The sequence below is a fragment of the Cervus elaphus genome, chromosome 9 (genome assembly GCF_910594005.1).
Source record: "Cervus elaphus chromosome 9, mCerEla1.1, whole genome shotgun sequence".
Classification (NCBI taxonomy): domain Eukaryota; kingdom Metazoa; phylum Chordata; class Mammalia; order Artiodactyla; family Cervidae; genus Cervus; species Cervus elaphus.
The window spans coordinates 94,820,552-94,841,376 of NC_057823.1; the positions used below are offsets into that span (position 1 = coordinate 94,820,552).

Below are 20,825 nucleotides of genomic sequence, written 5' to 3' on the forward strand. Positions count from 1 at the left end.
GGACCCTATTAATCAATCAATCAATTAATTTCTACAGTCATCTTTAGTGACATGACCAGCAGTCAGATGAGGGTTTGGTAACCTGATCAAGTCGGTAGTATTTTATTTTGAAAACATTTTAAATTATAAGACACATTCTCCCTGTAAGAGTTTCAAACAATATAAAATTATCTGAAGTCACAGTGATCACTATTCAGGTGGCCGTCTGAGGCCGACCCGGCAGAAAAAGTAGGATGCCGGCCAAGAACCGGCAAGGGCTGGTGGCACTCGAGGCCCCGGGCAGAAGTGCCGTGGTAAAGCCGCGGGAGGGGGTGTCTAAGCTGCCCCGGCGGCACGGGCCTCCTGGGGTGCAGTTCGGTCTCACGCTGCACGGGGCTGACCTCTATGAACAGGCTAGAGTGGGAATGATGGGCATGACTTCGGAGTTAGGACTTCCAGGACACTGCGCTTCTGCCTTGCTTTCTCCTGGATCCGTCGCTGTGCCTACAGCTGCGCTGTGAGCCCCGCTCAGGCCGTTCCGCGTACCAGTCCGGGAGGCATAGACCTGGTGGTCCAGTCCGCAGCCGTGGACTGAGCCGTCTGGGGGGCGCGTCCTGCAGCCCAGCTTCAGGTAGCCGCGGCCTCAGCCAGCACCTCGGCTGCAGCCTCATGAAGGCCTGGGCCAGCCAACTGTCCGTGGACTCCTCACCCTCACACGCTGCATTGAAATAATATAATAAATGCCTGCGGTTGCAGGCAGATACGTTTGGGGGCAATTTGCTGTGCTGCGATGGAGATCTGGTAAGCAGGCCGAGGCACCCAGGGCTCATCCCGCAGGCAGCAGGGGGACTTGATGGCTTCTCCGGCACTGTTTGAAGGTGGGGGTAGGCCTTCTGCTCACGGGCTCCCTCAGGGTCAATGGGGTCAACGTAAGGTGTGATCAGCTTTCAGCCTAAAGGTCTTCAGAGCTGACTTGTGGGAAGGGGTGGGGTGGTTTGGGGCATGTATGTGTGTGTGTTTGTGTGTGTACAATATTCAGGTATGTTAATCAGCATTGACCCCTTATGCCTTCCACAAAGGAAAACAAGAGCCTGATGTCTATGCACTTTGCCCCCAGTGTGACTATGAATCCTACTTTAGTTATGAGATCTTTTCAGTTTTTTTTTTTTTCTTAATAGATTTCTTTTTAAACATAGTTTTAAGTTTACCAAAAAAAATTGAGAGGAAAGTGCAGAGATTTACCATATAACCCCTGCTCCCGCACATACAGAGCCTCCTCCATTATCACCATGCCCCCCCAAAGTTTGTTATGTTTGTTACAACCAATGTACCTACACTGACACATGATTATCACCCCAAAGCTCGTAGTTAACATTAGGGTTCTCTCTTGGTGTTGTGGGCTTCCCTGGGTAGCTCAGCTGGTAAAGAATCTGTCTGCAATGCGGGACCCCGGTTCCATTCCTGGGTCGGGAAGATCCTCTGGAGAAGAGACAGGCTACCCAGCCCAGTATTCTTGGGTTATACATTCTACAAGGTTGAACAAATGTAGAATGACATGTATCTATCCTTCAGAGTCGTCTCACTGCTCTCAGAATCCTCAGTGCTCTGCTTCTTCATTCCTCTCTCCCAAGTAGGAGCTGTTTATTCCATGTTATGCCTTCTTCCCTGAATCTTTACTGTCTGCATGTATCACTTCTGTTTCAGTTCAGTTCAGTTGCTCAGTTGTGCCTGACTCTGTGACCCCATGGACTGCAGCACGCCAGGCCTCCCTGCCCATCATCAACTTCCAGAGTTTACTCAAGCTCATGTCCATCGAGTCGGTGATGCCATCCAACCATCTCATCCTCTGTCATCCCCTTCTCCTCCTGCCTTCAATCTTTCCCAGCATCAGGGTCTTTTCCAATGAGTTAGCTCTTCGCATCAGGTGGCCAAAGTATTGGAGTTTCAGCTTCAGCAGCAGTCCTTCCAATGAACACTCAGGACTGATTTCCTTTAGGATGGACTGGTTGGATCTCCTTGCAGTCCAAGGGACTCTCAAGAGTCTTCTCCAACACCACAGTTCAAAAGCATCCATTCTTCAGTGCTCAGCTTTCTTTAGAGTCCAACTCTCACATCCATATATGACTGCTGGAAAAACCATAGCCTTGACTAGATGGACCTTTGTTGGCAAAGTAATGTGTCTGCTTTTTAATATGCTGTCTAGGTTGGTCATAAGTTTTCTTCCAAAGAGTAAGCATCTTTTAATTTCATGGCTGCAGTCACCATCTGCACAAAAGTATCTGCATAAAAGTATCATTTTTATGTTTAATTTTTTACTTATTTAAAGTAGTATTGGGCATTAGGGAGTGGAGAAAAGCAGTATAGAATAAGTTTAAAGAGCTTTGGCAGCACAGAGGGAAGTGAGGAAGACAGGGCAATAGCTTAAGGAAACTTCAGGGGAGAGAAAAAGTATCTTTAATGAGAAAAAGTATCTTTTATGATGGAGCGTTGAGTACTTTTTTTTTGCACAGGAAGTCGCCGATTGAAGGAGGAGAATATAGTGAGAGAGCAGACAGAGCTGAGGGTGGGGCACAGAGAACCAGGGGGAAGGGCACATCTTTCGGGGAGCGCTGGTCCTGGGGGCCAAGTCCGGGGGGTGGTTCTGAGGCTGGGGGGCGGGGGCAAGACAGGGGGCAGCTGTGAGAAGCCCAAGGGAGACTCCAGGCTCCAGCCGACACACGGCTGGAACAGCAGACCGTGGGCTCCAGGCTGGAGAGGAGGCAAGTGACGCCAGGAGAAGATGGTGAAAGAACAGAGTGGGGAGGGGTTGATGTCAAAATGGAGATGAAGAACTGGTTCAGTGGCAGGGATCGAAAAACAGTAATTTTTTTTTTTTTTAAGTTATGCTCAGTAACAGGAAAGTCAGGCTCATCAGCAAGTATTATGGATGCTTGACTGCATGACTAAATGGGAGCAGCAATGTCAGAAATACTGAACCGAGCTATAAAAGCTTGAAAAAAGCAGTTTCAAGCCTTTTCTTGGGAAACACAGCTTTCCTCTGGTTAATATCACACTACAGGTAACCTCGGTCTGTTTGGCCAGGGAGGCAGCACTAGAAGAAAACCATCAGAAGCCAGTTAGCTGCCAATGCATCAGCACATTCATCTCTTCAGATCACCAGGTGTGCGACGCCTGCCTCTCACAGAGGTGGGAGCTCTATTTATGCACAGCTGGCTCTGAGGAAAATTCCTTACACGTGAGCTGAGATGCCAAAGGAAATGAATCACTCAGGGATGTGGCACCTTGAATGGGAAAAGGCAGCTTGTCCCACCTGGAGACAGGCGCTGGGCACATGTATATGGACCTGTCAATTTGAAATGACTTGTCCAAAGTGCTTAAGGTAAGACTAAAAGAAGCTGAAACTGGAAGACAAAGACGTAAGCTGACAGAAACTATTGGACAGCATTCCCAGAGTGTCAGGAGATGAACTGTGAGATGCCAGCATCTTAGCCATTCCTCGTTCTGGAAGCTTCCTTTCCATTTCTTTCTATGCAGCCTCCTTTCATGATTCCTCCATAGGTATGGAGTTCCTTTCAAGATAGAAAAATGTTCTTCAATGGACTTCTGATTAATAAATTTCCATCCAAATGCTGGAAGAGGATGCCGTTGTTCATAATAAAATTATATCTGTCTACCCCTCTGTGCTAAGGTTTCTAGGGTCTAAAAATTAAAGTGCAAGAACTTCCCTGGTGCTCCAGTGGCTAAGACTCTGCCTTCCAACACATGGGGTGTGAGTTCAATCCTTGGTTGGAGAACAAAGATCACACATGCCACACGATGTGGCCAAAAATGAAAACAAATGAGTAAAACTTGTTAAAAATCAAAGTGCACAACCATGTCTACTAGGACAATCTCCTTTGTTTTTCTTTTCACCTGTGGTGCTGTGCTATGCTAACTCACCTCAGTCCTGTCTGACTCTTTGCGACCCCGTGGACTGTAGCCCACCAGGCTCCTCTGTCCATGGGATTCTCCAGGCAAGAATAGTGGAGTGGATTGCCATGCCTTCCTCCAGGGGATCTTCCTGACCCAGGGATCAAACCCAGGTCTCCTGCATTGCAGGCGGATTCTTTACCGTCTGAGCCACCTGGGAACCCTTTCCCTGTGGTGTTTTATTTATTATTATGTTTAAGCTATTGATAACCTAGCCTGGCAGAAAGATTACATCAGGAATGTGATATAATACAACTGTTTTCACTGAAGCCTTAGACCTTACTATTCCTTAAGCGGGTGGGAGTGTCCCCCCACCCCACCCCAAAGTATAACCATGATTCCTCTACTGCCTCTTACAGTAAATAGGAACATATTGCACTGCACTGAAGGTATATTTTATAATTATTGTTAGCATTACTGAGCTTTCCATAATGGTGGCTCTATAGATTTAAATGCTTTAAAAACATGAGTAGATTTTTTTATGAAACCAAACATTAACACTAGCAAACTGACACCCAACTTTCGATTGATCTGTCCCACCTGTAAGACATGAATGAGATGTTTCATGTAGTGAATACATATGAACACATTATGCTGACCAAGAGGGATGTTTGCAGACAGCTCCAGTAGCCTCTGTGGCAGCAATGGTTATATTTTCATGCGTGTGCAGGCACTGTTCTTAGGCACTGTGTCAGTTGTCCAGTCGTGTCCGACTCTGTGACCCCGTGGACTGTATAGCCTGCCAGGCTCCGCTGTCTGTGGAATTCTCCAGGCAAGAATATTGGAGTGCGTTGCCATTTCCTTCTCCAGGGTATGAAACCAAAGTTTTGCATCATTTCTACAGCTCTTTCAAAGGCATCAGTTTCAGCAGCATGCTTGGATGTCACTCAAACTTCCACAGTGATATCCGAAACCATGAGCCACTTACTCTGCCTTCCAAGGTTGTCAGGGGGCAAGTCTCCTTTGTATGAAAACAAAAATGTAGGGTATGAGATTCTGCTATATGTGTGTATTTATATTATATATCTGCATATGAATGAGATAGATCTTTATATCCTAACACGAGTGATTTCCCAATGAAAAACACTTCAAATTTTAAAAGTTACAAAGTAATACCTAAATCTTAAATCTTAATATCTAAATCTAAGTCCACGTGTGCATGGACCCATATCCTGTTTGTGGTGTAACTATCCAGAAAGAAGGCTGGAAAACTACAGCAAGCTGTGGGTGGTGTGGCCTCTGAGCAGGAGAGTTGAGGGAACCGTGTTGGTTTTCAGCTTTGCTCTGTAGACTTCTGTATTGTTGGAAACTGGTACAGTAAGGATGTATTCATGTAAGAAGAAAAAAAAAAGAGGGACTTCCCTGGTGGTCCAGTGGCTGAGACTCCATGCTCCCAATGAGGGGGCCTGTCTGGGCTCCATTCCTGGTCAGGGAACTAGATCCCACATGCCACAACTGAGAGAGCCGGCATGACCAAATAAATAAACAAAAATAAATATATATTTTTAAAAAAACCAAAAAGGCCAACAATGAAAATGATGTCATCAACTCTTGATGCTCTGCTGGGAAATGAGAGAATCAGAGGGTGGTGACCCAGACGTGACACATCCCCGTGACCAAGCACAGCTTCGCTGGGAGCTGCCCGACAGACGGACATGAGAGACAGAGGGGACAGAGCCTGGCAGGCCCAGGCCCCCCACTTCTGCAGGCCTGGGGGCCACCAGAGGGCTGAGGGCAGACTGAGCTTGAAGCTTCATTTCAAAGGGCATGACCTGTCAGCAGCTCCAGGGCGGCGGGAAGGGGAGAGGCCTTTTTAAGGTCGCTGGGGAGTAATCTCTCAACCCTTCTCAGAAGATGCAATTGTACGGCTTCCCCTTTGGCCTTCGAGTTACTAAAACACAGAAGTGTCTGTGGAGAAGACGGATCATCCCCCTGCGACTGGCCATGTCTGGGTGCTCCGGCCGGAGGCGGCCCCGTGACTGCGATGTGGGCCAACGCATAGGGACAGGCGGTCTCCTTATGATAGAAACAGTGGGTGATCAGAAACCGAGGGGATTTTCTGAGAACGAAGCTGTCACCCTGAAGGAAGGCGCGTGGGAATCTCAGCTCAGGGACCAGACTTCGAGGCCCTCCTTTTGCTCATGGGAGCATTGCCTGATGGTAACGGGATTCCTGAGACCCTCAGGCACCCAGCATGCTGAGAACAGGGGCACCTCACGAGGCACCTCATGGCACCTCAGTCATCTGAACCCCACCCTCCCACCAAATTTCAGGGAAAAGGTGTTTTCCCTAGCACGAATGTTAGAAATAACTGATGCAGAAGATGCCCATTAAGGAGGCCAGAGGGGCACCTAACTTCAGGACCAAGCCTGTCCATTTACGATAGGAGTGACAGGGCCACCGTGAGTGATATCTCTGTTCTCAAGCGAGCTGACTCGCCTGGAGCCCTTGCTAGGGCTTCAGGGCTCTGGGAGTCACCTGCCCGTTTTCTTGGGGTCAGGAAAGTGGTGTTGAGCTCCTAGCTAGTGAGACGGGCGATGGAAGGGCAGAGAGATGAGGGGCTTGTCTCCGTCTGTGGATGAAGGATGTACATCCAGGCCCTGCCCGCTAGGGATAGGAGCTTACAGCGAGGCCATGGAAACTCTGGACCCCTAACCTGCAGCTTCCCCAAAGCCTGCTGTGGCCTTGTTCTCCTGTATTGCCTCTGGTTACCTGGGCAAAGGGCCTCAGCGGTTACTGGTAGTGCCAGCTGACCCCCTTTCTAATGCCCAATGAAGGGTGACTGGGAGCTCTACCTCCAACATCCAGGATGCCACAAGGGAGACTCAGGAGGAGGAAGGCTGCCAACACAAGAAGGGGGCCTTTGCATCTCTGTGTGTTGGTTGGGAGACTGTGTGGAGCATGAAGACTCCGACAACATACAGAGCGGTTCATCTGAGGACCCACGATGGAGAGATGGAGATTGGGGCTGGGAAACCACCTCATGGCCCTGGGGGTGGGGCATGTAAAGCCTGGGTTTGTATGTGATGAGTTTTCAACCTGTCTGCACAGGAGATGTACCTGGCAGCTTTAAAAATATATGTCTGAATTCCAGCCCCCAGACCTGCTGAATCAGAATCCCTGGGGTTCATGCTCCCACCAAAGACATTCCTTCCTTTGTCCTTTTTCTTGTGGAACGCTGGAGGGATTTGGAGTTGGGTTTTTCTCTCCCCCACCCCACCCCCACCCCCCGGGAAAGGTAGGCTCTGATAAAACCCCAGCATGTTAGGCCCTAGTTAGATAGTTAACTCTTGAGAACAGACCTTGTTAAGAAGAACGGAATGCCCTGGAGTCTTTCTGGGGAAGCTTACCTCTCCTGTGAGGGGCTATTCTACTGAAAAGTACTGTCCTATGACATTAAATCCATGAAACCGGGTCTCCGTTATGCTGGCTAAGAAGTGCCCTTGCCTCCCTTTGGAAATATTCCCATGTACACTTAGGAACTATTTTCCCTTAAAAAGCACAAAGATTGTGCTTACTTCAGCAATGCATATGTACTAAAATTGGAACAAGACAGGGAAGATTAGCATAGCCCCTGCTCAAGGATGACAGGCAAATTTGTGAAGCATTAGGTATTTTTTTTAGCTTCTTTTGTAGCCCACTTTTCCTTCATGTTTTGCTTCAGAGAAGCCAAACCAAATAAAATATAATATCAAGCTTTTTGAAAAAGCTTAGAGATGTGTTGAGAGGAGGGTGTAGCAGACTTGCAGGTTGATGATTCCTGTGTGGTGTTTTCCCCTGCCCCCCTCTCGGGAACAACGCTCAGGCTGTTGTGTTCTGAGTCCCCAGACCCCCTTGCCTCGCGTGGAGAAGTGGCCGGTGTCCAGCTGGTTTCTGTTTTAGAATGCAGACGTTAGCTTTGAAATAGAAGGAGGCATTGGAGAGAGTGACAGCTGGGACTGGGCTTTGAAGGCAGGAAGTGGGCGTGGCCTGGCCCCCTGGCCGGGTGGGGTGGGGCCTCAGTAGTAGGGACCCCTGTTGCCTCTTGCCCTCAGCATCTGAGCTGTGACACACCCCAGCTGAGTCAGGTGAAGGGGGCTGTGGACACCTGGGGGTGAGGACCTGGGGGCCCGGCTCCTGGCTTTTAAACTTTTTCTTTTATATTAGGGTTTAGCCGATTAACAGTGCGGTGATCGTTTCAGGTGAAGAGTGAAGGAACTCAGCCTATCCATGCACATGTATCCATGGACTCTTGAGAGTCCCTTGGACTGCCAGGAGATCCAACTAGTCCATCCTAAAGGAAGTCAGTCCTGAATATTCATTGGAAGGACTGATGTGGAAACTCCAACACTTTGGCCACCTGATGCAAAGAACTGACTCATTGGAAAAGACCCTGATGCTGGGAAAGATTGAGGGCAGGAGAAGGGGATGACAGAGGATGAAATGGTTGGATGGCATCACCGACTCAATGGACATGAGTCTGAGTAAACTCTGGGAGTTGGTGATGGACCGGGAAACCTGGCGTGCTGCAGTCCGTGGGGTTGCAGAGTCGGACACAACTGAGCGACAGAACTGAACTGAACTGAATTCTCGCCCAAACTCCCCTCCCATCCAGGTTGCCACATAACATTGAGCAGAGTCCCCTGGGCTATACAGAAGGCCCTTGTTGGTTATCCACTTTAGATATAGCAGTGTGCAGATTTGTGGGATCCTTGCGCTATAGGGTGATGGAGTGATTCCCACCACACACAGCTTTGTTGGTAGATTATTGAGGAAGGGTGTTTCACCCAATGGCTTTAAAGGAGGGGGTAGGATTGACGTTTGGTGCATGGGTAAAGAAGAACGGTTCCTGAGCAGGTCCAGCAGAGCTGGAGGTGCGATGGGGAGGCCAGCAGAGGAGCACCTGGCAGCGGGTTAAAGAGGGACGTGGGGGCCGGAAACCTCCGGTTTGCTGTGGGGTGTGGATTCGGAGTCCTCCGCCGCCGCCTCCAGAACACCTTGAGTGAAGCCGCAGCTGGTTCCTGATGCTTCTGGGAGGCTGCCTTCTCCTCCCCCTCCTTCCTCTTAGATGTGTTATTTATTTCTTTTGGCCCTGCTGGGTTTTCATTACTGTGTGGGCTTGTTCTCTAGTTTCGCAAAGTGGGGGTTGCTCTGTCGTTGCAGTGTGTGGGCTTGTCCTCGTGGCGGCTTCTCTTGCTGCAGCCCGCGGCCTGAGATCTCCTGGGCGTCAGTGGTTGTGGCTCCCCGGCTCTCCAGAGCACAGGCTCAATAGTTGTTGCTCATGGGCTTTGTTGCTCTGCAGCTTGTGGGATTCTTCCCTGACCAGGATCGAACCCGTGTCTCCTGCGTTGGCAGGCAGATCCTTTACCACTGAGCCACCAGGGAAGCCATTAGAAATGTTTTAAAGTAACTCTGGGTCACTGTTCCCGAAGGTCTTACAAAGAGACACTTCCTCTTGTTCCTGGCCTCAAGTTCCTCTCTCTGAATGCAGCCACAGTTCCCTGGTTCCCGGGTTCTAGTTGGTGGAGATGGTTGTATATGTATTTTCTCTGAAACAGTAGCATATCTTCTCTGGACATTCTGCCCTTGTTGTGGTCACAGAACCATTTATCCAGAGTGTATGGTGCTCCAAGGCATCTTTATAATGCTACTTTGTATTCCATTTTATGAGTGGACTGTGATACATTTAACCAGTTTCCTGGGTTTGGGGTTTGGGGTTGGTTCAGTCTAGCAGGACTGCTACCATGAGTCTTTTTGTCCCATGAGTGCATTCTTTCAGAGAACTCAGGGCACTCAGAGTGATCCAGAGCCCACAGTGTTGCATAGACAGCCACAGGGGACTCAGAGGAGAGAAGTCAGAGGACCAAGAAAAATTAAGTGCCAGGGAATGTTAATATTGGAGAACCTTGGGGCTTTTCCCCGCTGGGAATTGGAGATTCAAGGGATCCTGAAGAGATCTCCGGGAATTCCCTGGTGACGCTAGTGGTAAAGAACGCACCCGCCAATGCAGAAGGCATAAGAGATGTAGGTTCGATCCCTGGGTCAGGAAGATTCCCTGGAGGAGGGCACAGCAACCCACTTCAGTATTCTTGTCTGGAGAATCTCGTGGACAAAGGAACTTGGTGGGCTACAGTCCCTAGGATCACAAAGAGTCATATGACTGAGCAAGTTAGCACACACGCCTACAAAGATCTGAGGGCTGATCATCCAGTTTCTCCCTTCTCTGAATCCCAGGGATCCCTTGACTGCCCTGCTGTATAACGTGCCTGCAGTGGGGTCTTGAAAAGGAAAGCTCACCTTTACAGTCCCCCTACCACTTATTCATAGGCCCTCCAGAAAGTCTGATTTCATTGAATCTCTTATTATTATTGGGGAACAAAAGTATTACATCTCCTTCACTGTTGCTGTTTTTCTTCCCCTGAATCTTCCAGCGGAGAGCTGCAGTCCTGGCAGATACCTTCCATTTATTTCTAGGGATCAACAGAGGGTGTTTCACGTGCACTTAGTAATAAGCCCTTTCAGCAGCTGCTTGATGTCCCTGGTACTTTTCACCTTCCTCCTGACGCTGGCTCTATCTCTTTTGGGTCCCGCTGCTGTTTCGCTGGGCTGAGCGGGGTTCCGTACTTTGGACATTACTTCTGACATTACTTCTGCCGGCTCTGTGCTGTGAGCCTTGCTCGTGGGCTGTGAGTCCCTGCCATGTCACCACGCTCCTACACAGGCAGGTGCAGGAATTGTTCATGTTTGGGTGCGGCCTCATCTTCCACAACTGGCTCCATGTTCAAGGATTATGAAACCCGGTACCTCATCCCTTCATGACCTAAAAAAGCAAATGGAAATTCCCCTGGGAGGAAGAAGTACGGGTGGCTGTTGTGTAGACACCTGCCGAGTCTCTTAATAGTTGAACATTAAGGGGAGCAGTCAGCTGACACCACCTTAATGGACTTAATGGATGATGCAACTCAATGGGCTGGAAGGGCCTCAATCTGACACAGTAATGCACCTAGCTATTGTTACTCATCCTTGATAATTCCATCCATTGTGCAGGGGAAAAAAATTAGTTAGGAAGAAAGGTTTACCTCAAAGAAAGGAGAAAGAGAATTATGCAATCTTTCCTTCTCACCCAGTGGAGTTCTGTGGCAAACCAGCAGAGACACCAGGACCCGGTTCGGTTGTGTCCTGCTGGAATTTTCCAGCATGCCATAAGGACCAGAAGGCACTCTGATTGGTCGGAGCTCGTGCCATCTGAGATGTTAAATATTTTAAATAGGTCTGGGCATGTATTCTGAAAACCCTATTCAATATTACACAATAATTTTATATATGAAAAATGAAAAAGGGAGGATTTCTTTTGTGAGTCAAACGACAGGAACTGACTTTTGGCAAGATCCTTTGGTGGGCAACATGGGAAAATGCAAAAGGTGGAACGGAGGGAAGGGACCAGCGGGGACCAAACCAGAACTTGGGGCAGTGGTCGTGAGAATTTTCTACTTGTCTGAAGAGCACATGGATGAGGAAACGTTTGAGAAACATTCAACTTCATAAAATAGAGGTGATGGAGGTAATTCGGGTTAGGTACCAGTTGGGGTAATGCATGAAGAAAATCTATTATAGCCTCCCCTGTATATGCTGGCTGCGAGCATGCATCATTAGGCATCAAGCCTGAAGGCACTCAGGCCTGTGGTCATTGGAAGGCCAGTGGCTGCCTGTGTCCCTGTGGGGGCCTGAGTATTCTTCCAGTATGCCTCTGTTTGTTCTTGTCATTCTCTGCCTTTGGGCCTCCATGCTGGGAAAGGACTTCCTGAAGCAGAGGTCCACGGGCACCAGTGTGTAGAGGTTGAAAGCAGCGGTTCAGGGTCAGGACGACCTACTTCCAAATCTGTCAGCAGCCGCTGAGACCAGGTGGATTCAGGCAAGTGACTTCACGTCTGCAGCTCCAAGTTTCCTCTCTGCCGGATGGTGTTAGATGGGGTGGTGTTGGAATCACCCTCAGAAGGGAGATGAGGATCACATGAGATGTTTATCCCGCAGTATTTTCCACGATGCCTGACCCAGATAAGTGTTCTCATGGTAAGTGGTAGCTGCTACTGCTAATACACAGGAGCGGGAGAGATACTACAAGTCTGACTTCAAGCCGGAAAGAGGAGGCAAGAAATGTCAGGAAGGCTCAGGAAAAGGGGATGACCTTTTGGAACTGGGAAAGGGTGGTGACCAGGAATAAAGACCGTAAGAAAACTGTAAGACTTCCGAATTTTGAAGTTTTCCCAGTCCTCAGTTCTAATGAAGAATAGAATCTTTTCCTGGTTTTCAAGAACGTCAGAGGTAGCTAGAAAGACAAGTCTGCCCTCTGTCCTAGGCTGCGCCAAACTTGGGAGCAAAGAAACTTTCAGGAAAAAGACAGGAAAATGAAAAGGCTGGTATCCCAGGGGCTGCAGGAATGCAGAAAAAATAGCTGATAACCAGACAAGACTCAAAATATGGCCCTAGGGGCTTGGCCGGACTGTGGTGCTTCCTGATACAGTGGCTCCTAGAAGCCAGTTTACCCAGGAACACTCCCTGCCTGTGCTGGGTCCAAGTTTGTGGCTTACTCGAAATAAACATTTACTTCATGAACATATCAGTGAACAGGCAAGCTAGCTTCGCGAGCAGTCTCTGTTATTTAACTGCTCTCCAGCCCACCAGAAGCATCCTGTGTGCACTATCTGATGAACACAGACAGCGGCAGAGGAGAGCTGGGCCGATGAAGAGAGTACACAGCTGTGGTTTCTGCCAGAGCAACATCCCTTCTTCCAGCAAACATTCTGTCTTCTCATTTTGGGGAACCACCCTACTCCCTACTCTTGATTTGGGTTTCATCCTTTAAGACTCAGTTCTAGCAGGAGGTGACCTCTGCTAAATCCTTCATCCCAGTGCGGGATGGTCACGTGACACAACTAACCAATCAGAACCAAGCCATTACATTCAAGGAGGGACACATGATCCAATCCAAGACAAAGAGATGCAACTCCTGGTACCTGGTGTATTGGGACACAGGTTCTCTTTTCCTAGAAGGCTGTAAGTCTGTATGCCTGCAACTGTTGGCATTTTGCCTTCCCCCTGGGAGAGCCCAAGTGAAGATGGAGTTGGTCAGAATAAAGTGGGCCCTTTGCTGTCCTGAAACTATTATGTGTGGTGCATGCTCAGTTGCTCAAATGTGTCCGACTGTTTGGGACCCTGTGAACTGTAGCCCGCCAGGCTCTTCTGTTCATAGGATTTTCCAGGGGGTTGCCATTTCCTTTAACTGATGATTCAGTTACTTTGCTGGTTCTAGGGATGTGTTTTGGGGTTTAGTTGGTATTGTGCATTGCATCTGAGGTTCCATGTCTTTGTTTCTGGGAAGAGAAAAAACTTATCTCCTACTTGATCCCGAGAGGCAAAATACAAACTGTCTTTAGTTTTCCGAGGTTTGACAAACGTGCTTTTCTAACCTGTGGGTCAGATGCGTTGCGGTCCTTTCTGGTTCCCGCACGGACACTCTGTCTTCCCTTCTGCAGTGTCTGGAGTGTCCCCCACCGCCTGTGGCTCTGGGAAGGTCCCCAGTGAGCTTCAGTGCCCTCACATGTAGAACGAGCAGCTTGGACTAGATCAGCAGTTCCAAGCTAGAGAAAAAAGCAGGGGGTTGCTTTGTTCAAAGCTTGTACAGAACCCCACCAGCTGGAGCTGCTGGGGCTGGGGTGGGAGTGGGGTCCTGGGGCTCCTCCTTTCCTGGCCTCCGGGGTGGCTCTCGGGGTGCCTCCGCCAGCCCCTAGGGCTCTGAAAGAAAGTGAAAGTGAAGTCTCAGTCATGTCTGACTCGCGACCCCATGGACTGTAGCCCACCAAGCTTCTCCGTCCATGGGATTCTCCAGGCAGGAATACTGGAGTGGGTTGCCATTTCCTTCTCCAGGGATCTTCCCAACCCAGGGATGAAACCCGGGTCTCCTGCATTGCAGGCAGATTCTTTACTGTCTGGGCCACCAGGGAAGCCCAGGACTCTAAGGGGCCAATAACATGCTCACGTGTCCACTAAGGCCCTGTATGCGCTGTGCTTAGTTGCTCAGTCGTGTCTGACTCTTGCGACCCCGTGGATTGCAGCCCACCAGGCTCCTCTGTCCACGGGAATTTTCCAGGCAAAAATACTGGAGTGGGTTGCCATGCCCTCCTCCTCACCAAGGCCTGATCCCCTGCAGACATTTCAGCTCTCTTCATTCCAAGTGCCACCTCTGTCATGAAACCTTTTCAGCACCCTGGCCCACACACATTGCTTCTTGTTTTGCAGCCCCGTCACATTTGTGGGTATATCACACACTCTGGCCTGTGTTTTTAAACTGGCCTAGGTATGGAGATCTGTTTTCCTTTGAGGCTGGTGTGTCTCTGTCTTGCTTTTGGGAAGGGACTAAGCACTTTCTTGGGAAGCTGAATGTCACTGAAAGAACTCAAGGACATGGGGACAGAAGCTTTGCTCCTAGACTGTGGCAGTCTGCCCTCATCACAGGGCGCATGCCTGGGCAGAGCAGAGCTTCAGCAGACCTAATTCCCGCCCCCCCCCCCCCCAAAGGGATTCCCTCATAGCTCAGTCGGTAAGAGCATCTGCCTGCAATGCAGGAGACCCGGGTTCGATCGCTGGGTCATGAAGTTCCCCTGGAGAAGGGAATGGCAACCCCACTCCAGAATCCTTGCCTGGAGAATCCCATGGATGGAGGAGCCTGGCGACTATGGTCCACAGGGTTGCAAAGAGTCGGACACGACTGAGCGACAATGCACACACACGCACAAGGCCCACATACGGGTCCTCCGTCTCTAGACCTCGCCCCAGTGCACGCATCGGCTGGCTGTGCTGGTCGGAAGGTCTGGAGGAGATCTGTGTGGGCTGGGTCGTGGCCTCACCCTTCAGCATCACTGGGCCCCTGAAGTAGGACCATAAGTCACTTCCCACCCCCGACGCCCACCCCGTGTTGGCGTGGCCATTTCCTTATTACTGCTTTCCCGAATAGAGCGGTTGGCGGTTGTCAGCCTCACTCTGGGGTTCTGTGTAACCTGAGCAACATCCTTCATGCAATGTGACTTCATTTCCTATGGCCTTGCCCTGTATCTTGCCTAACCTAGGACGGGGCCGTTGAAACCGTTTTCCGAGGCTCATAGAGACATTGTGGTTGGAGCACCACCTAGTGGCCGCAAAGCATAGTGCTTGTGAGGAGTCCTCCGAAAGAGTGGGTGGGGAGATTAAAGAGCACTCTTTATTTGATCTCCACAAACAATTTAATTGAAAATATGCCTTAAGGCAAAATTACCCTGAATGTAATTTTTAGCCTTTTTAAAATGATTCCAAAGACATGTCTGCATCACCATAATGAATACTTACGTGAAAGTCGCTCAGTGGTGTCCGACTCTTTGCGACCCCATGGACTATACAGTCTATGGAATTCTCTAGGCCAGAATACTGGAGTGGGTAGCCTTTCCCTTCTCCAGGGGATCTTCCCAACCCAGGGATTGAACCCAGGTCTCCCACACTGCAGGCGGATTCTTTACCAGCTGAGCCACCAGGCACTAGTGGTACTTATTATTATAGGTTCTGTTCAGTTCAGTTCAGTCACTCAGTCGTGTCCGGCTCTTTGCGACCCCATGAATCGCAGCACGCCAGGCCTCCCCGTCCATCACCAACTCCCGGAGTTTACTCAAACCCATGTCCATCGAGTCGGAGATTTATAGGTAGAGTACTATAAATATACGAGACTATGAAAAATCTGTGTGAAGTTTAACATCCCATTAAGTTCCTATTTAAAAATATTTGGTACATACAGAAATAATATACCATGTAACGATTAAAAAAGTAGGTTGCTATATAGGAACTGGCTAAGAGATGTTATGCAGAGTACATCATGAGAAACACTAGGCTGGAAGAAGCACAAGCTGGAATCACGATTGCTGAGAGAAATATCAATAACCTCAGATATGCAGATGACACCACTCTTATGGCAGAAAGTGAAGAGGAACTAAAAAGCCTCTTGATGAAAGTGAAAGAGGAGAGTGAAAAAGTTGGCTTAAAAGCTCAACATTCAGAAAACTAAGATCATGGCATCTGGTCCCATCACTTCATGGGAAATAGATGGGAAACAGTGGAAACAGTGTCAGACTTTTTTTTTTTTGGCTCCCAAAATCACTGCAGATGGTGATTGCATCCATGAAATTAAAAGACGCTTACTCCTTGGAAGGAAAGTTATGACCAACCTAGATAGCATATCAAAAAGCAGAGACATTACTTTGCCAACAATGTCCATCCAGTCAAGGCTATGGTTTTTCCAGTGGTCATGTATGGATGTGAGAGTTGGACTGTGAAGAAAGCTGAGCGCTGAAAAATTGATGCTTTTGAACTGTGGTGACTCTTGAGAGTCCCTTGGACTGCAAGGAGATCCAACCAGTCCATCCTAGAGGAGATCAGTCCTGGGTGTTCATTGGAAGGACTGATGCTGAAGCTGAAACTCCAATACTTTGGCCACCTGATGTGAAGAGTTGACTCATTGGAAAAGACCCTGATGCTGGGAGGGATTGAGGGCAGGAGGAGAAGGGGACGACAGAGGATGAGATGGCTGGATGGCATCACTGACTCGATGGACATGAGTTTGAGTAAACTCCGGGAATTGGTGATGGACAGGGAGGCCTGGCGTGCTGTGATTCATGGGGTCACAAAGAGTTGGACATGACTGAGCGAATGAACTGAACTGAACTGAAGAGATATTAAAAGAAAGAGGTAGGTTATAGAACAGTATCAAAAGAATGCTGCAATTTTTCTGAGAAACACGTTAGAAAATATGCATATAAACTTGGTCTGCACAGGACTTTTATTAGCAAAGGGAGAGACTGAATCATTCATCCCCATAGAGCAAGGGATACTTGCTTTTTCCAGCCACAAGATGTTCTCAGGTGACTTAGAACCTAGCAAAGTGTCTGAGGATCCGTCCTTGTTAACGTGCAGGAGTCCTTTCGGGGACCCCACTGAAACCAGTAAGTAAATGCTGCTCTTCCAGGGACCCACAGTCTAAGGACCAATCTTAGTGCTATGAGAACCCATGGTGTTTTTAAGACTGTCGCAGAGAGACACCAAGGCATTAGAAGAGTCTAACTGACCCAACGGTGACCCAAGGGCAGCGCACATTCGCTCCATCACACTATCCTCTGAAAGCAGTCGAGATCAAATCTCATATCTGAGGTCAACCACTGTATTGATAATGGGAAACTTTTATGCCTCAAAGGCCAAGCAGCTCCTGGACGGACAGCCACCTGTGGGGATAGCAGCTGGCTTCAAGTACTTAATCAGGAATTAAAGGAAATCCTGCCCTGAAATGGCCACGATGGGGTTCTTTTGACCCCGCAAAGCTGACTTTTGTGTGCACAAAGTCAGCTGAGAGCAATTTCTTATCGAGTCTGTCAGTCAGCCTCCTGGATCTCTGCCTGCAGGGTCTGCTGGAAGCAAGAGTGGTAAGAATTTTTCTCTTTTCTAAAATTAGATAAGCCAGAGAAAGTATTTGTAGAGCTTAGTTCCTTTGGATCCTTGGGCTTGAAAAGTCTTCTGTGCTCAGTCACTCAGCCGTGTCCGACTCTTTCTGACCTCTTAGTCCACCAGACTCCTCTGTCCATGGGGTTCTCCAGGCAAGAATACTGGAGTGGGGTGCCATTCCCTTCTCCAGGGGATCTTCTCGACACAGGGATCAAACCTGCATCTCTTGCTGTCTCCTGCAGGTGGATAAAACTCTCGTCTTAAAATACTGTACCTATTTTAACTGGAATGCAGAAGACCCTAAAGTCTTCAAAATTCCAAATTAGCCTTATCAAAAGATCTGTTCTAGAAGGCTAATGAAAGATTAATGATATGAAAAGTACCTAAAACAAACAAAAGCTTAAGACTGATGTACTGATCTCGGATGGCCTGCTTGAAGCAGGCTTTCAGTTCCCTGCCAGAGATTGAAGTTAGTCAGTGAGAGCATCAAATCTGAGCCGCTAGACCAGGGTGGGGTCAGGGACAAGGCCCTGGCCCTTTGGTTTTGCAGAAAACGAATTCCTACAAAGACAAAAGTAGTGAAACAGGTGAAGTGATTATTGGGAGGAAAAACTACAGTATGTGTGGGTAGAACACAAGCCAACTCAGAGAAAGACAGCTGTGCCCTCATGGTAGTTTAAATCACTTCTACGGGGCATTTCTTCCAGGTCTCCTTTGGCCTGTCATTTTGATTTGCCTGGTTCAGAGTCCGTATCTGGTATGTCTCCAGAGTCTCCCATGTGGGCATGCGTCCCTTCGTCAAGATGGGTTCTCCTGAAGAGGTGTGGGTGGTTAGCATGCTGAGCATCACTCCCCTTTTGACCTCCAAGAAGCACCTGTAGTCAGGGAGATTTCCTGACTTTGAGAAGGAGAACTATGGAGTGGCTTATCTTCAGTCTGCGCAGGGCTCAGCCGCCCTGCTGTCTGCCCTGGGGCCCCATCTATCTCCTGCCTCATAACTATCTATCTATTCCTCTCTATCCTTCATTTGAGTGCTCATTCTAGTAATTCTCTGAGTTGCCTGTCCACCCTGGACAGACTATTAAATGATTGCTTTAGAAACGGGGCTGCTTGAGGCTACAGGCAGAACCCTTCAGATCAAAGGCCAAGCTGAGGGCCATAATTAAAGAATTTTTTAAACCCAGGGAGGATCCTCAAAAGTTTTTGTAAATGGATTACCCAGATGAGAGGCTAACTGAACTCATAAATTTAGCTGATATTCTGAGTCTGATAGAATTTTTTTTTTTTTTTTTGCCTTCTCCTCCTGAGCTAAATGAGGAAAAGAAAAACATTCCAACATAGTTGAATTAGTATGTCAGTCCTTTGATATCATTAAGGTGGCCACCCAGTTTTTTGAGGAATTAAAAACAGCTGTCCTTGCTTTACAACTCTTGTCTTTTCAGAACTAGAAGTGTGACTGGAAAACAGTTGGAAGCCTACCAATCCTTTTACCACTCCCCAAACCTTCCCTGTTTATCTTGAAAGGCCTTTAAATATTGAGAAAGGTCAATAGAGTCATCAGCATTAAGTGTGATACTTGTTGTTGTTATTTTGTTGCTTTTTAGTTGCTAAGTTGTGTCTGATTCTTTGCAACCCTATGGAAGGTAGCCCACCAGGCTCCCCTGTGGGGTTTTTCAGGCAAGAATACTGGAGTGGGTTGCCATGCCCAGGGGCTCTTCCCCACCCAGGGATCAAACCTGTATCTCTTGCGTCTCCTGCATTGACAGGCAGGTTCTTTACCACTAGCACCAACTTTGGGTTTTGTCTGCAGTATTAGTGGTTTTAATCTGTGTTTTACAGATGTAAGGACACCTTTCTCCTCAAGCTCACTATGACTGACAGCAGTTTGGTAAATTGTAACTTTGTAAGTAAAATGGAACTACTTCTCTTTTCTCTAGACTGGATCCTTCCAGAAATTGGAAACCCTTAGGTTTCCAGCAGTCTCATCAGGAAGGTAAATGAGAAAGGCTGCCTCCTAGCAGATGGAACTCAGTGAGACCTCAAGAAGAGAGGAATCCACCCTAAGCTGAGAGATACTGCAAGTGACTCTGATGGCAAGTCCTTGTTGTGGCTTTCCTGGCTTGAGAGGCATTTTAAAAGTTCAGTTTGAGATTCTGTATAAAAAGTTCTAGCATAGCCAACTTCAAAGAGCCTGTATGATCAATTACACTTATGTAAATGATCAGGCCAAGTTTATTGAAACTGGACTTATTTTGCAAATAAATTAGTCTTAACTTGGCTATATTTGTTAGAAATTAGCTTTATTCTAGAGGGGGAAATTATATTCAGTGGACATTAAGTTGCAGTGTTATTGTTTTTTGAGAGGTTTTTTTTTTTGGTGTGTGTGTTTACTGCCTTAGATTCATTTCTCAGACAGCTCCTTGTTGCTCTGTTACATTATTATAAAGTTTGTTTCTGAAGCTGAACACAATAATCCTATCTTTGGGGGATGATTAGATGCCCCGTGACTGCAACCAGAAGATTATGCGTGATCACAGCTATGCCACTGTTCCTCCTTGACTGCAGGGCACCATTCACTTTCGAAGGGGCGAGGGAGACAGCCTCCAAAGGGTTTGAAGATACTGGAAAGGGCTCGATGGCAAACACTTCATTTCCATTTAGAAAATGTTCCTTGTGTGGAATTTTAAAGGGAGGAAGTAAGGCAAGGCTGAGGGCAGAAATGTAAAGGAAAGCTTTCTGGAACAGCGGCCCTTGCCCGGGAGAGATAACAACCGAGGATGTGTTTCTCACTGTTGGCCCTGACCAGTTGAAGCTGATCAAGGACCATGAACTCGGGGAGACCCTGCCCCACCAGACTCTCACCGGTCCTAACTGAAGAGTCTTCCTTAGCAGTGAGGCATGAGGTTTGTTTCAGCCAACTGTGTTTATGTTTGTTTCCTTTTTTATTGCAGTCTAGCTGATTTACAATGTTGTGTTAATCACTTCTATTCAGCAACGGGATTCAGTTATACATACGTGTGTTGGTTTAGTCACCAAAGTCATGTCCAACTCTTGCGACCCCATGGACTGTAAACTCTCCAGGCTTCTCCGCCCATGGGATTTTCCAGGCAGGAATACTGGAGTGGGTTGCCATGTCCTTCTCCGGGGGATCCTCCTGACCCAGGGATTGGACCCTGGTCTCCTGCAATGTAGGCAGATTCTTTACAGACTTAGCTACCAGGGAAGCCCCTATACATACACATACATTCTTCTTACAATATATTCTTCTATATTATGATTTGTCACAGGATATTGAATGTAGTCCCCTGTGTTATACAGTAGGACTTTACCGTTTATCCCTTCTGTTTATAATGGTTTACATCTGCTAACCCCAACCTCCCACTCCA

General features: G+C 48.1%; 1 non-coding gene across 1 annotated transcript; it reads left to right on the top strand.

Annotated features, from left to right (window-relative positions):
- The first annotated feature begins 7,458 nt into the window (after positions 1–7,458).
- On the top strand, positions 7,459–7,567 carry LOC122701113. Its single transcript, XR_006342961.1, has one exon. It is a non-coding gene; the product is annotated as a U6 spliceosomal RNA (small nuclear RNA).
- Positions 7,568–20,825: the final 13,258 nt, after the last annotated feature.